Below are 11956 nucleotides of genomic sequence, written 5' to 3'. Positions count from 1 at the left end.
GAGGATGCAGGGCAAGCCGAGAGCATTCCCGGGGACAGGCCCAGCCCCGTGCGCTGCCTGGACCAGGGAGCCCGCTCTGGGGAACTGGGGGCCGGCCGAAGGCCAGGCAGGCTGGGGGGCTCTGGGAACACAAGCCACTTGGGCCCCTCCCCATGCCCGCCTCACTCTGTTCTGGGGGCCCAACACCCATCCCCCTCACTCAGTCGTGGGGGCCCTGAACACACACCCCATGCCTGGGAGCCCTCATCATGGGCAGTGAGGGCTGGGGGGCAGGCCCTGAGCCGTGGGCTCAGAAGGGGCTTCCCAGGCAGGCCCCAGCCAGGCAGGGGTTTCAGAGGCGAGGATGCGCGTGGCCAGCGCAGGGGTGGTGCCTGCAGGGCCCCGGGCGGAGGGACCGCAGCTGGGTGGGGTCACCCCCGGGGACGGTCTGGCCCAGGTGCCCGCAGGAGGTGGCGTGAGAGCGGTAAGCCCACACCGGGTGCCCCGCTGCCTGCGGCCCCCCTCCTGACCCAGATCTCACGGTGTCTGAGCAGGCAGGGGCGGGGATCCAAGGTCGCCCCTCCGCTCGGATGCTGAGCGCGTGGCCCCTCACGCAGATGGGGCACAAGGCCTACTGGGCCCTCCCCTCCCGCCGCCTCTCCCACCCTCCCCCCAACCCTGGAAGCGGCTGCAGGCCCCCCCAGGTCTGGCCCCCGCCCGGATCTGGGACGGATCGCCCCGGGAGGGGCTGGGGACCAGGGTGCCGTCTCTGGGGACGGCCAGCCTGGCTGCGGATGGGGGATGGCGGGCTCGGGTTTCTGCTTGGCCCCTTCCCAGGCGCCAACACCTGGCCTGGGTGCGACGGGCCCTTTCTGCCGCGGGTACAGATAGCGCCCGCTGCGCTCACCGGCTGTCCGGGGGACAAGGGCTGGCACCAGGCTCCTGCCGGGCCAGGGGGTGGACGCGGCAGGCCAGGGCCCCCGGGGGGGGCAGAGAGATGGGAAGCCTGCCGCCATGGCATCAGCTCCGCTCAGGGGTGCAACTCGCTCGGGCTCACGAATGGCCCCAAAACCCAGTGCCCCAAGCGGACTGCGGGGAGGGGGCATCCTGGAGGGGCAGGGGGTAGGGGTCCAGTGACGTCCCCCCCTCTCCAAAACATGAACCACCCCCACACCCGACCGGCCCCAAACCCGGGCCCAACAATGCAGCAGAAGAGAGCAGGCAGGGAGGCCCTGGCCAGCCCAGCTCAGCTGGGCACCCAGCTCCCCGGTCTGGTGCCCAGCTCCCCGGTCTGGCTCTTGTGATCCCGGCCCCGCCCTGCAAGCAGGGGAAACCTTAGTGGCTGCGAGACCTCCACAGCCTCAGTGTCCCGCTCTGAGAGATGGGCTGGTTGCTCCGCGAGCCCCCGCCATCGCTGGGTCTTGGCAGCTGTGTCTGAGTGCCCGCGCCGTGGACGGCTGGGAACTGGGTCACCGTGTGGCCCCCAGACCTCTCTGTGCAGACTCAGCCCCTCCACGGCTGCATGCTGGAATTCACCGTGCCCATCCACACACTCACACATGCACCCCCTGTGCCCGCACGCCTGTGTGCACAGAAGGAGCGGGCTGGGGCCCACAGTGGGACTGACTGGTCAGGCTCTGGGCCCCGGGGTTACTCCAAGTGGTGCGGTCAGCAGGGTCACAGTGCTCACCGGCCGGGAAGCCGAGGCCTCCCACCCAACCACACCCCCCACCTACCAGGGCTCTCAGGGCCCCGTGGGCTGAGATGGGGCCTCTGCCCGCCAAGACCCTGCACACCCCTTCAGTGTCTGGGCCCCACTGCCCCGGTCTGCAGCTGGCCAGGGCAGAAGCGAGAGCGCAGACCGCCCTGTGAGCCGGGCCTGGGGCCCCAGAAACTGCGAGGCCCCACGCTGACAGCCCCCCATCGGGTGGGGCCCACAGCCCTGGACCTCAGGGTCCCTGCAGAGATGGGCAGCCTCTCCGAGGCCACACAGCTCCCCCGGGTGGGAGGCAAACAGGGCAGTGGCAGCCCAGCCCCAGCCCCCCAGCCCCCGCTCACGGCCCACCGGCACTCAGTCTGGCCAGGGCCCTCCCGACCCCCAGCCCTGTGCTGTGCTGGGCCCCGTCACCATGGGGAGGCCTCAGTTCTGAGCCAGGGCCCTGCCTGGGCCACGGCTCCCGCGTGACCCGAAGCCCCGGGGGGCAGGAGGTTTCAACAGCCCACGAGTCCCCAGGGAAGCCCTGAGCAGGGCACCACGGGCGGGCCTGGGAGTTTCTGGCGGAGCCTCTGAGTCCTGCCACCTTGCTGCCCCTCCTCCTCATTGAGCTCCCTGGGCTGAGAGCCGGGAGGGTCAGGGCACGGGCCCCTTTGGCCCCTCACCCCAGTCCCCAGGCCTCAGGTTGCTCTTCATGTGCAAAGCTGAGGTGAGGGCACCCCTGCGTCCAAGCCCCACGAGGCTGCAGACCCAGCCAGGTGCTGGAAGGGGCGCTCCATTGTCTGCGTCCGAGGCCCAGGTGCCCGTGACGGGTAGCATGGGGAGGGGACGACCTGGACAGACCACCGGCCCCAGCACCACCCTCATCTGGCCCTACCCTGGTCCTCGGACCCCAGCCCCTGCCCTACACTCGGGGAGTCCTGACTTCTGAGTGCAGGGTGGGGGAACCCCCTCCGCAGGTGGGCACATTCAGGGAGTCCCCTGAGTGGGGGTGAGGTGGGGGTGGCATGGGGAACCCCCCTCCGCAGGTGGGCACATTCAGGGAGCCCAGGGCCTCTCCCCGGGAATGGTCCCAAGTCACCCCACCCAAGCCAGCCCCGCCCCCACCCCGCCCCCGCGCCCCCCTGGCGCGCAGCCCAGCGGCCGCGGAGCTCATTAGCACAGCGGCAGCCCCGCCGAGCTCGCTTTAATTGGGGCCGGCAGGACGTGAGAACCCGGGGACCCCGTGCCCGGGCTGGGGGGGAGGGGGCGCCCGCCCGAGCCGCCCGCAGCCCGCGGCCCCGGATTAGCGCGGCTCAATGGCCCCAGCCAGCGGTAATTAAAGCTGCCCGCCCGCCCGCGCCCGCGCCCGCGCGGCAGAGCAGAGCGCACTGTGCGCCCCGCGCCCGGGGCGGGGCCTGCCCCAGCGTCCGCCCCGGGGGGCTCGGCCGACAGTCCGTCACGGGGCGGCGGGGTCTGGCTTCTGAGCGCGGTGTGAACCGGCCGGCCGCTCCAGCGCCCTCCCAGAACCCCGCAGGCTTGCCGCTGCCTCGGGCCTCCCAGCAGCTGCCCCAGGGCCCAGCGAGGTGGCTGGACACCGCAGCCTGAGACCCAGCTCCGGCTGAGCCCGCGCGGGTCCGTGTGTGTGCTGGGTGGGTCCCAGGGGGCTGGGGCCTGCAGGACACCATGACCTTGGTTTCTCTTGACCTCCCCCGGGTTCCCTGTTGCCCAAGGCCCACACCTCGGGGTCCTGGGGCCTAGAGGAGGTTCAGGCTGGGATGTAGGGCCCACCCTGGTCCAAAGAGGGGTGTAGGGGACAGTGCCAGAGTGTACCCCAAAAGAGCGGTTCCAGAGGGTTCCTGGTGAACCCTGCTCTGGGCTGGCCCCGGGGGGCAGGTGGTGAAGCAGAGTGAGAGGCTAGGGGAGGTGGGCACACCGAGGGCAAAGGAAGGGGTGCGGCTGACGCAGGAGGCCTGGGCGCCGGGCAGCCGGCGTCTGCGTCCGTGGGAAGAGGAGGGCCCAGGGGTCCTCGCTGCGGACAGGCCCACGGTGGAGCAACTCTCTCGACCAGTCACCCCCCACGCCAACCCTGTCATTACTCGATCGGGTTTCCCGCTGCAAACCCCAGGCTCCGTGCGGTTTCTCCAGAGTCACAGGATCTGGCCAGGCCTGTCCTTGTCCTGGCCAGGGGGGTGGGGGCCCCTGGAGGGGGTGTCTCCCCTGTCTCCTGCCTTGCCCAGAGGCGAAGGGGTCAGGGCTGGTCCACACCTCCCTCGGCCAGCAAAGGCAATGCTCCTGGACTCAGCGTCATCCCTCTAGGGGCCAGGAATCAGGGAGCCTCTGTCTCGGGCCTCCCACAGCTCAGGGTGCCCCTTAACGCTCCACGGGCCCCATGCCAGGACTGAAGCTGGTCCTGAGCCATCTGGGGCCCAGGCACGCGGTGGGGGCCCAGGGACACACAGGAGCAGAGCTTTGGGCCCGAGGAGGTGGTGGCTGGGTCTGCCCTCAGGCAAGATCTCAGAGGCAGCCAGGGCAACCCTGGAGGGCCCCATAGGCCCCAAGAGTTAGCCTTCCTGCGATGGGTCATTGAGTGACTCACAATGGCCCCCCTGCCTGGGTGTGCTCGGACACCATGCCTGCAGCGCCCCCCTACCCATCCGACAGGCCTGCCCAGCACCCCCACCCTGGCCCCTGTGGGTGCTGGGCGGCCACAGGAACTGGGGCTGTCAATGTTTTACCAGCAGACTTGAGAGGCCATCCTGACTCGGGGTGGTAGCAAGAGTGGGGCCCTCGGCCGCCTGGGTCTGGTTTGGCCACATTTTTCTCTTGGGAGACAGGCCTGTTGCTTCCTCTGCGAACATGTTTACTCTCCCCAGGGCGGGGGTGCTGGCCGCGGCACATGAGCCTGCGTGTGCATGCGTGTGCATGTGTGTGCAGGCGTAGCACATGGGGCCCTGGGCTCGGGTCCCAGGGGGCAGGTGGGGCTTTGAGCCAGACCGCAGCCCCTGATCAGTAACTGAGACCCTGAGAGAGGAGGCCCAGTCCAGACCGTACCGGGGGTGTCAGGACCCCTCCTCCCCAGGAGGCCCCCCGGCCAGGCAGGGGCCTGGGAGAGGGTGAGGAGGAGATCCTGGGTGAGGGAGGCGGGGGCCAGGGCCCCTCACGGTGTGACCCCACCCCACACCTCAGTGTCCCCCTCTGTGAAGTGGGGTAACAGCAGCACCTCCCCGTGATGTAAGCTGAGTCAAGTGTCCCAGGGGTCTGGCGCTCAGCTCCTGTGTCTTCCCCGGTTCTTCTGCACCCTGCTGCCTCCTGTCTTCTCCGGGACCCCCTCAAGAGTCACCGACCCCGGGGCCCAGGAGCTGTTTCCAGAGAGCAGGCAGAGCCACCCGAGAAGGGTGATAATTTCCCTCCCGTGTGATCTGGGGGCCAGGAGCTGCCCGCAGGGAGCGCAGACAGCAGAGAGAAGGCCTGGGGGGAGCGGGAGGCGAGAGGGAGGCGTGGGCTGGCCGGCAGGAGTTCCAGGAGCTGCGGGACCCTCGGCCAGGCCGCCCGGCCTTTCGGCCACTCAGAAGCTTTGCTTTGGCCGGAAGGGGTCCGGGGCTCTCCCCGTCGACCCCCGGAAGCCAGGCAGGAGGGAGGGCTCTGCGGGGTGGGCACCCAGGGCCACCTCCTGCCCGGCGGCCCCTCGGCTCCCAAGCGGGCCGAAGCCCTGATGAGGCCGGACCCCGGGACGGGAGGGGTGGGGAAAGGCAGAAGCCGGGGTCCCGCGGGGGAGGGGTCCTCCCCTCCCCTCCCCCGACCCCGCGCCTCCCCCACTCCCCTCCCCCGGCGCCCGCCCCTCCCCGGCTCCGGTCCGGCCTGCGCGGGGGCGGGCCGGCGGAAAGGGCGCCCCGGGCGCCGCTCAAAGGGCCGCTAATGTTCGCTAATCCGGGCCTTTCAGGCGGCTGCGGCCCCGGCTGTTGGCCCAACAACAGGCGTCTGAAAGGGGGGCGAGGGGGCCGCTGCCCCGGCCGCCCCGCCCCCGACCCCGGCGGCCCCGGGAGGACGGGCCGCAGGCCGGGCCGCAGGTGCGCCCGCGCCCCCGGGGAGAAGCGCCATCCCGAGGAGGCCGAGGCGGGCCCGGCCGGTCCGCCCCTCCGGCGGCGCGGCGGTTCCCAGGCCCCGGGCGGGGCGCGGGGGCCTCCCGTCGCAGACGGGCCGGGCCCCTCCGGAGCGTGACCCCGGCTTTCAGCGCCGCCCCTGGCCCGGCCCCAGCGCCTCGTTAGGGATTTAATTAAGGAGCCGCCGGGGATTTGCATAATCTCCGAGTCGGGCTGGGAAGCCCCGGGCTTGTTGCGGAGGGGGGTGGGGGGCGCGGGGAGGAGCCGGCCGAGGTCCTCTGCGGGCTGGGGTGTCCCAGTCCGCCCGACGGATGCACGGAAGGGGCCTGGACGTGGTGAGGGGACAGGTCAAGGCAAGGGGACGCTGTTGTATTGGAGCCGCCCTGGGATTCCCCATCTCAGCCAGAGGGTCCCGCCTCCTCCCCCGCTGACCCGCGAGCTGTGGACTCAGCTGGGCCTGGGCCCCCCAGGCCAGGCAAGCGGAGGGGCCGCGGGCATCAGGCCCCCCCGCCCCGCCCTGCCCCCAGGCAAACAGTGAGTGCAAACATTCCAGCCCCTGCCCGGCCCTGGGGAGCAACAGGGCGCGCGCCTTCCCACAGGTCCTTGGCGCCTGCCCCGCGGCTGGTGGCAGCCGGGCTCCGGGGCTCTGGCCGTCGGGGGTGGGGGAGGGGTCAGAGCAGAGTGCTGGCACACGGTGGGCACGCCCTCCCGGGTCACAGTGCCTGTCTTGCAGAGGGCAGGGACCGGTCTAGCACCCGTGCCCCCTTTATGGTGGAGCGTGTGCTGACCACTGTGTGGGTGGGAGTGGCCCCAGACAGGTCCTTGGACCTTGGCCCTGAGCGCAGAGGTTAGAGAGGAGCCTGCCTGCCCGGCGGGCCTGCTCTTGGGCCCTCGGGGTCAGCAAAGCCAGCCCTGCAGGGCTGTGTTCCCAGAGCCTCTGTCTCTCTAGGCAGTCCTGATCCGGGAGACTGAGGCTCTGGCGGGGGGTCGAGGAGGGTGGTACGGCCTTACCTGCTGCCCGCTGTCACGGCAGGCAGGACAGGAGTGCCATAGTGTGGCCGCCGGAGGGTGGCCAGGCCTCAACCACGGCACCGGCAGCTCCCCTCCCAGCGCCTGGCACCTGACTGCCCTGTGGGCATTCCCACAGCCTTCAAAGGGCACTGTGGGGCCTGCACGGGCAGGGCCTTTCATCTCGTGGGTGGCCAGCTGGGGGCTGGATGATCCAGGGGGTTAGAGCCACCACCCAGGCCCTTTCCCTGGCACCCTCCTGGCACTTGGCCTGGCTCAGGGTCTGCCCTCTGCTGATGCCCAAAGCTCCACTCCTCTGCACACTGGGGTGCCGAATCCAATCTCGGAGACAAGCGTTCTGGGTGAAGTAGAACAGGACAGCTTTATGCCTCTGCCAGGCGACGGGGGCCACAGCAGGCCAACGCCCCGAAAGCCACGTGTCCCAGCCTGGGGGAGGCACTGAGAAGTTTTACAGGGATTGTGCGGAGAGGACGCGGTCAGCGGGGGGACGCTCTTCTGGTGGGTCAGTGGCGTGGTGTGTAGGCGTCAGCATCGTCAACCCTGACGTCTAGCTCGTGGGGTCTACATGCCTGTGGGCAGCTCAGCGCGGTTAAACATGAACTTCTCCACCTGGAGGGGGTTCCGGTGTCTGTGGAACAGCTGGCAGATGTCGTTGCGTGGACCTGCTGGTGGGGAGCCAGGCTCTCACCCCACGTCTGCTCTTGTCTGTCTGTGTCTCCCTGGTCTCACAGCCCCTCCCTCCCCTAATGAACTGCTCGGACATGCCCACTGGACCTCAGGAAAGGGGCCTGGAGGCTGAGTGGAGGGTGGTTCCTGTCATGAGAGGCCTGGAGCCCACGGGCCCTGCTTGGTGTCCCTGCCTTGGCAGTTGGCTCCCGGGGTCTCTGCGTCAAGACCCTGCAGTGCCCGTGAGGCTGGAGCTCCCGGAGCCCTGTGCCTCGAGCCCTGTTGCCCCTGCGGCCCTCAGGCCAGTGCCTGCTCCTCGTCCATGGCCCCACGGCCTTCCCCGAGCCCTCACTGGCCGCCCCCTGCCCTCACAGGGGGTCTTTTTCACACGCTGTGGTCTGTCGTCACTGGGAGGCTGGCCCCACCCCAGCCCATCCCGTTCTTGGGACCCCACTCTAAGTTGCAGGGCAGGTGTGACGAGCGGTCGATGCCTCATGGGGTTGCCATCTGCAAAGGGCTGTGTGACCCCCGGAGAGCCCGTTTCTCCAGCTGGGAACCACCCCCCACCCCACTTCCAGATCCCCAGAGAGGACAGGTGATGCCTGAGTGAGCCCGGCACACAGGTGCTCACTCAGACTGCCCCGTGCTGGCCTAGGCCTGGACCCCAGGGGCTACACTGTGAGGACCCCACCCAGGCCCACTGTGGAGCATGACTGCGAGGGACCTCCCCTCTGCTGCCGCCCAGAAGGACGGCAGGGGGGCAGGACCCGGAGGGGGACTGTGGTCGGTCTGAGCCCTGGTGACCCATTTCAGCCTAGTCAGTTCCAGGGGGCATCCTCTGGGCTGGGTGTGAGGCTGGGAGGAGGGAGCAGTGTGAACCAAGCCTGGCAGGTGGGCTTGGGGACCTTGGTTGTCCCTGGAGCTTTGCCAGGGCTCCCGGAGACGAGGAGCTGCCTGGGCACAAGTCTGGGTCTCAGCAGGGCACCTTCTTCCAGCTCTTTGTGCCCCTGAGAACCTGCACTCACCTCAGCGCGGGGCTGGGGTCAGGAGGGCGCCAGCTGCCAGGACTGGAGGGGGCGGGGGGCCGGACGGGACCCGGGAGGGGACAGCCCCGGGCCAGTCTGATGGGCATTCTGGAGTGAGGGGGGTGCCGGCTCACAAGGAAGCCCACCGGGCCCTGTGTCCAGCCAAGGTGCCCGGAAAGTCCAGAGGAGCCTTTGCCCCGCACCAGAGACGAGCCAGGTGCTGTCCTGCGGGCGGCTGTCACCCGGCAGCGTGCAGGCAACGCAGGAGCTCCAGCTGCCGTGCCCGCTGTGCCTTTGTGGGGCTCGGAGTGATGAGGTGGGTGTTCTGGAAGAGCTGGGGGGCCCAGGACCCCGCTCAGGGAGCCCCGGCCGGGTCAAGCAGCTGGGGCGGCAAGGCTAGAGGCCATGAAGGGCCACCCTGGAGGGGTGACTCGTGGGAGCAGCCCGCCCACCGCCCCAGGGTCGCCTCTCGCCCAGCAAGCCTGGGTCTGCATGGAATGGAGCTGAGCCCACTCACTTCCAGTTAAACCGTCTAAATATTATCCCAGGCCACTCTGCGGCTCTCTCCCCAGAGCTGGAGCAGCCAGGAGCAGGTGGAGGCCTGGCTGGGGTAGGGGACCCCTGAGGGCAGGCCGAGGTTGTGGCCCCGGGTGCCGCTGCTCTGAGGGGTCAGAGGGGTCGGCCCGGGGCAGGAGCCTCCCCGCTGGGCTCTGGGCGCAGACCCCCACGCGCTCTGGGAGCAGCGGGGACCTGGCCGTGTCTCAGGCTCTGGGGGGCTCGGGCGAGGCCTTTGCGTGCCCCCTGGGCTAAGGGCCGATCCCTCTTGAAGGGACCTTTCTCCCGGCCCGGGTGCGGCGGAGCCCCCCGCCCGCCCGGTGCCCAGGCTGGCTGCCGGCGCCTCGCGGCCGGCCGGCCACAGCCCTGATGTTGCTTTAATAAAACAAAGTTTTTCTTTCGTTCGCGGCCTCCAGTGGTGAAAGGGCCGATTTACGGAGCGCCGCGCCCCCCTGCCCCTCCCGCGCGGTGGCGCGGCCCGGCCGGGTAATTTATAGCTTCTCCTCCGCGCACTCGCCGCGGCCGCATGACTGGGGCCATTTATCCCGGCCCCCCCGCCGGCGGCCGCGCGCACGCCCTCCCGCCCCGGCGCCTTCCCTGTGAGGACGGGTGGAAACCCCGCGGAACCCCGGGTGGAAACAGACCGCCCGCTGGCGCCCCGGCGGCCCGCGGCCACCGCCCAATGGCCAGACCTGACAGCTCCATCCCGTCAGCCGGACCTCAGGTTCCCCTGGGAGTACCGCCCGCCTGGAGGAGGGGGCCTTGATCACATCCCGGTAACGACGTCCTGCTCGGAGGCTTCCAGGTCCAGGGCGGGCCTGCAGCCAGGACGTGGCTTCACTCATTGAAACGGCCGGTGTGTGCGGGGTGCCCTGCCCACCCGCGGACCCCCAGCCCGAGGACGACGGGGTGAGGGTGCCCGTTCGGGGCCAGGCCTTCTCCAAAAGGCACTGGGGGCCCTGGAGAGAGGCTGAGGCTCAGGACCCCAGGCAGGGGGCATGCTATTGTGGGCAGGACTCAGGGGGCTCCCGTGGAGGCCCCGGGCTGTGGCCAGTCCTCTTAGAGGGGCCTGCTGCCCGTGGACGTGGACATGGCCGCCACACGCGTGTCCGCGGGCATTTGTAGACCCAGGCCCTGCTCTGGGTCGGCACAGGCAGGCCTGCTGGTGCGCGCGAGGCGTGAGCGCGGAGGAGCACAGACAGGACATGGGGACGCAGGGACGCACAGGAGCGCGGACTCGGACGGCGTGCTCCCTGAGCGTCCGCACGGTGATGGACATCCTGGTCGGTGCCCAGAGGCTGCGAGGGTCATGCCGGCTCCTGGTTCAGGCCCACCCCCGGAGTCCTCCTTGAGTCTGGTCACCCTGTAAACATCAGGGCACCTCCGGATGGACCTTGGCTTCCTCCCCACACTCCTGGGCCGTCACAGGGGCCCCTCGCTGGCCTCCTTGCGTCCACCTGGCCCCCGTGGTCCATCAGTGGCCGAGCCCCTGGCAGACGTGTGCAGCACCTCTGCCAAACTCCAGGCCCCACTGGGCAGGACCGCATGCAGGATGCTCAGGTGCCCCGAGACCACCCCCTATCGCTCACCGAGGAGCGTGGGAGATGCCCACCCACACCTGGCCTCCCCCCGGGGTGCGCCTGTCTTGGAGAGACGGAGGCGAGGTGGTGAAAAGGCCACTGAAACGTACGGAGGGAGGCGGCCACTGGCCTAACAACTGGCTCACGCTGTTTCTTGGGCCCACAAGGGCTCCAGTTTCCCTCTGCCTGGGTGTGCCCGGGGGCTTTGTGTAGGAGGGGGTGGTCCCCCCTCTGCAGGTGACACTCGGCGGGCAGGGTCGCAGGCCAGGTAGCGGGGAAGACCATCCACAGCGCTGGGCAGACAGGGTCAGGGTCTTGCAGGCGGGGGTCTGGGGCTGTCCGGGGCCTCCGTCTCACCCAGCGCTGCGGGCGGGGGACTGGATATGGGCTGCCCAGGCTGGGGGCATCTGAGACCTGGGTCTCTTTGGAGGAGAGAGTTTGCCCTTCCCTCCCAGCCTGTTGGGGTCAGTGGTGGGGCCTGGCAGCATGGGCAGCCCCGGGTGAGGACCCGACAGGGTTAAGCGGCTGCCTGCGGCCTCACCGTTACAGTCAGGCATTAAAACCCCATCTCCTGCCTGTGTCCCAGCCCTCCTGGGGCCTCCCAGGCCTTTGTCTCACTTTCTAAGAGTCTGACAGGACCTGCCGGGTGGGGGCCCAGGAAGCGAGGGGCACGGCACACAAAGCCCCCCAGCCCTGGCGCCTCCTCTGCCAGGGTGCCAGCCCAGAGCCGCTCCCAGGATGCCCTCCCCGGGGGCTGGCATGGTCCAGGCCAGGCGGCGGCCCCCAGGCCCAGCCTGGGACGGATCCACCCTGGCCGCACCCCCAGGCCACCCCTGGGCTGTTCCCAGGCCCATGGCGGCGAGCCCCCAGCCCCCTGCATTTGCCCACGCTCCACTGAAGGTTGCTAGGAGCCAGGCGGGGGTGGGGGCGTGCAGCGGGCGGAGGACCCAGGCAGGGGGCGGACGCCCAGGGACAAAGCCAGCCTGTGATTAAGTCATCTGTCCGTTGGCGCCCCACGCATCCCCCCGGCCAACAGAAGGCCACTCCCGCCACGCCCTGCGGTCACTGCGAACCACCCCCCCCTCCCCAGCCCTGTGCCCCCTGGCCAGGCTCAAAGCCCCCCGCTGAGGTCCGGGGGTCTGCCCCTGCCCACCCTCCCCTGCCGTGGAGCCTCCAGTCCCCAGGTACCCCTGGCACCCTCCTGAGGGCGACTGCAGCCAGGACACCCAGCCTGGGGCCCCCAGCGGTTCTGTAGGCAGAAGGCCCCAGGTCGGGGCTGCCCTGGCCCGCTTACCCCCAGCCCTCTTCCAGCCCCACAGTCAGCTC

This window comes from Bubalus bubalis, chromosome 7 (assembly GCF_019923935.1).
Source record: "Bubalus bubalis isolate 160015118507 breed Murrah chromosome 7, NDDB_SH_1, whole genome shotgun sequence".
Taxonomy (NCBI): Eukaryota; Metazoa; Chordata; class Mammalia; order Artiodactyla; family Bovidae; genus Bubalus; species Bubalus bubalis.
Note: the sequence above shows the minus strand (reverse complement) of the source record.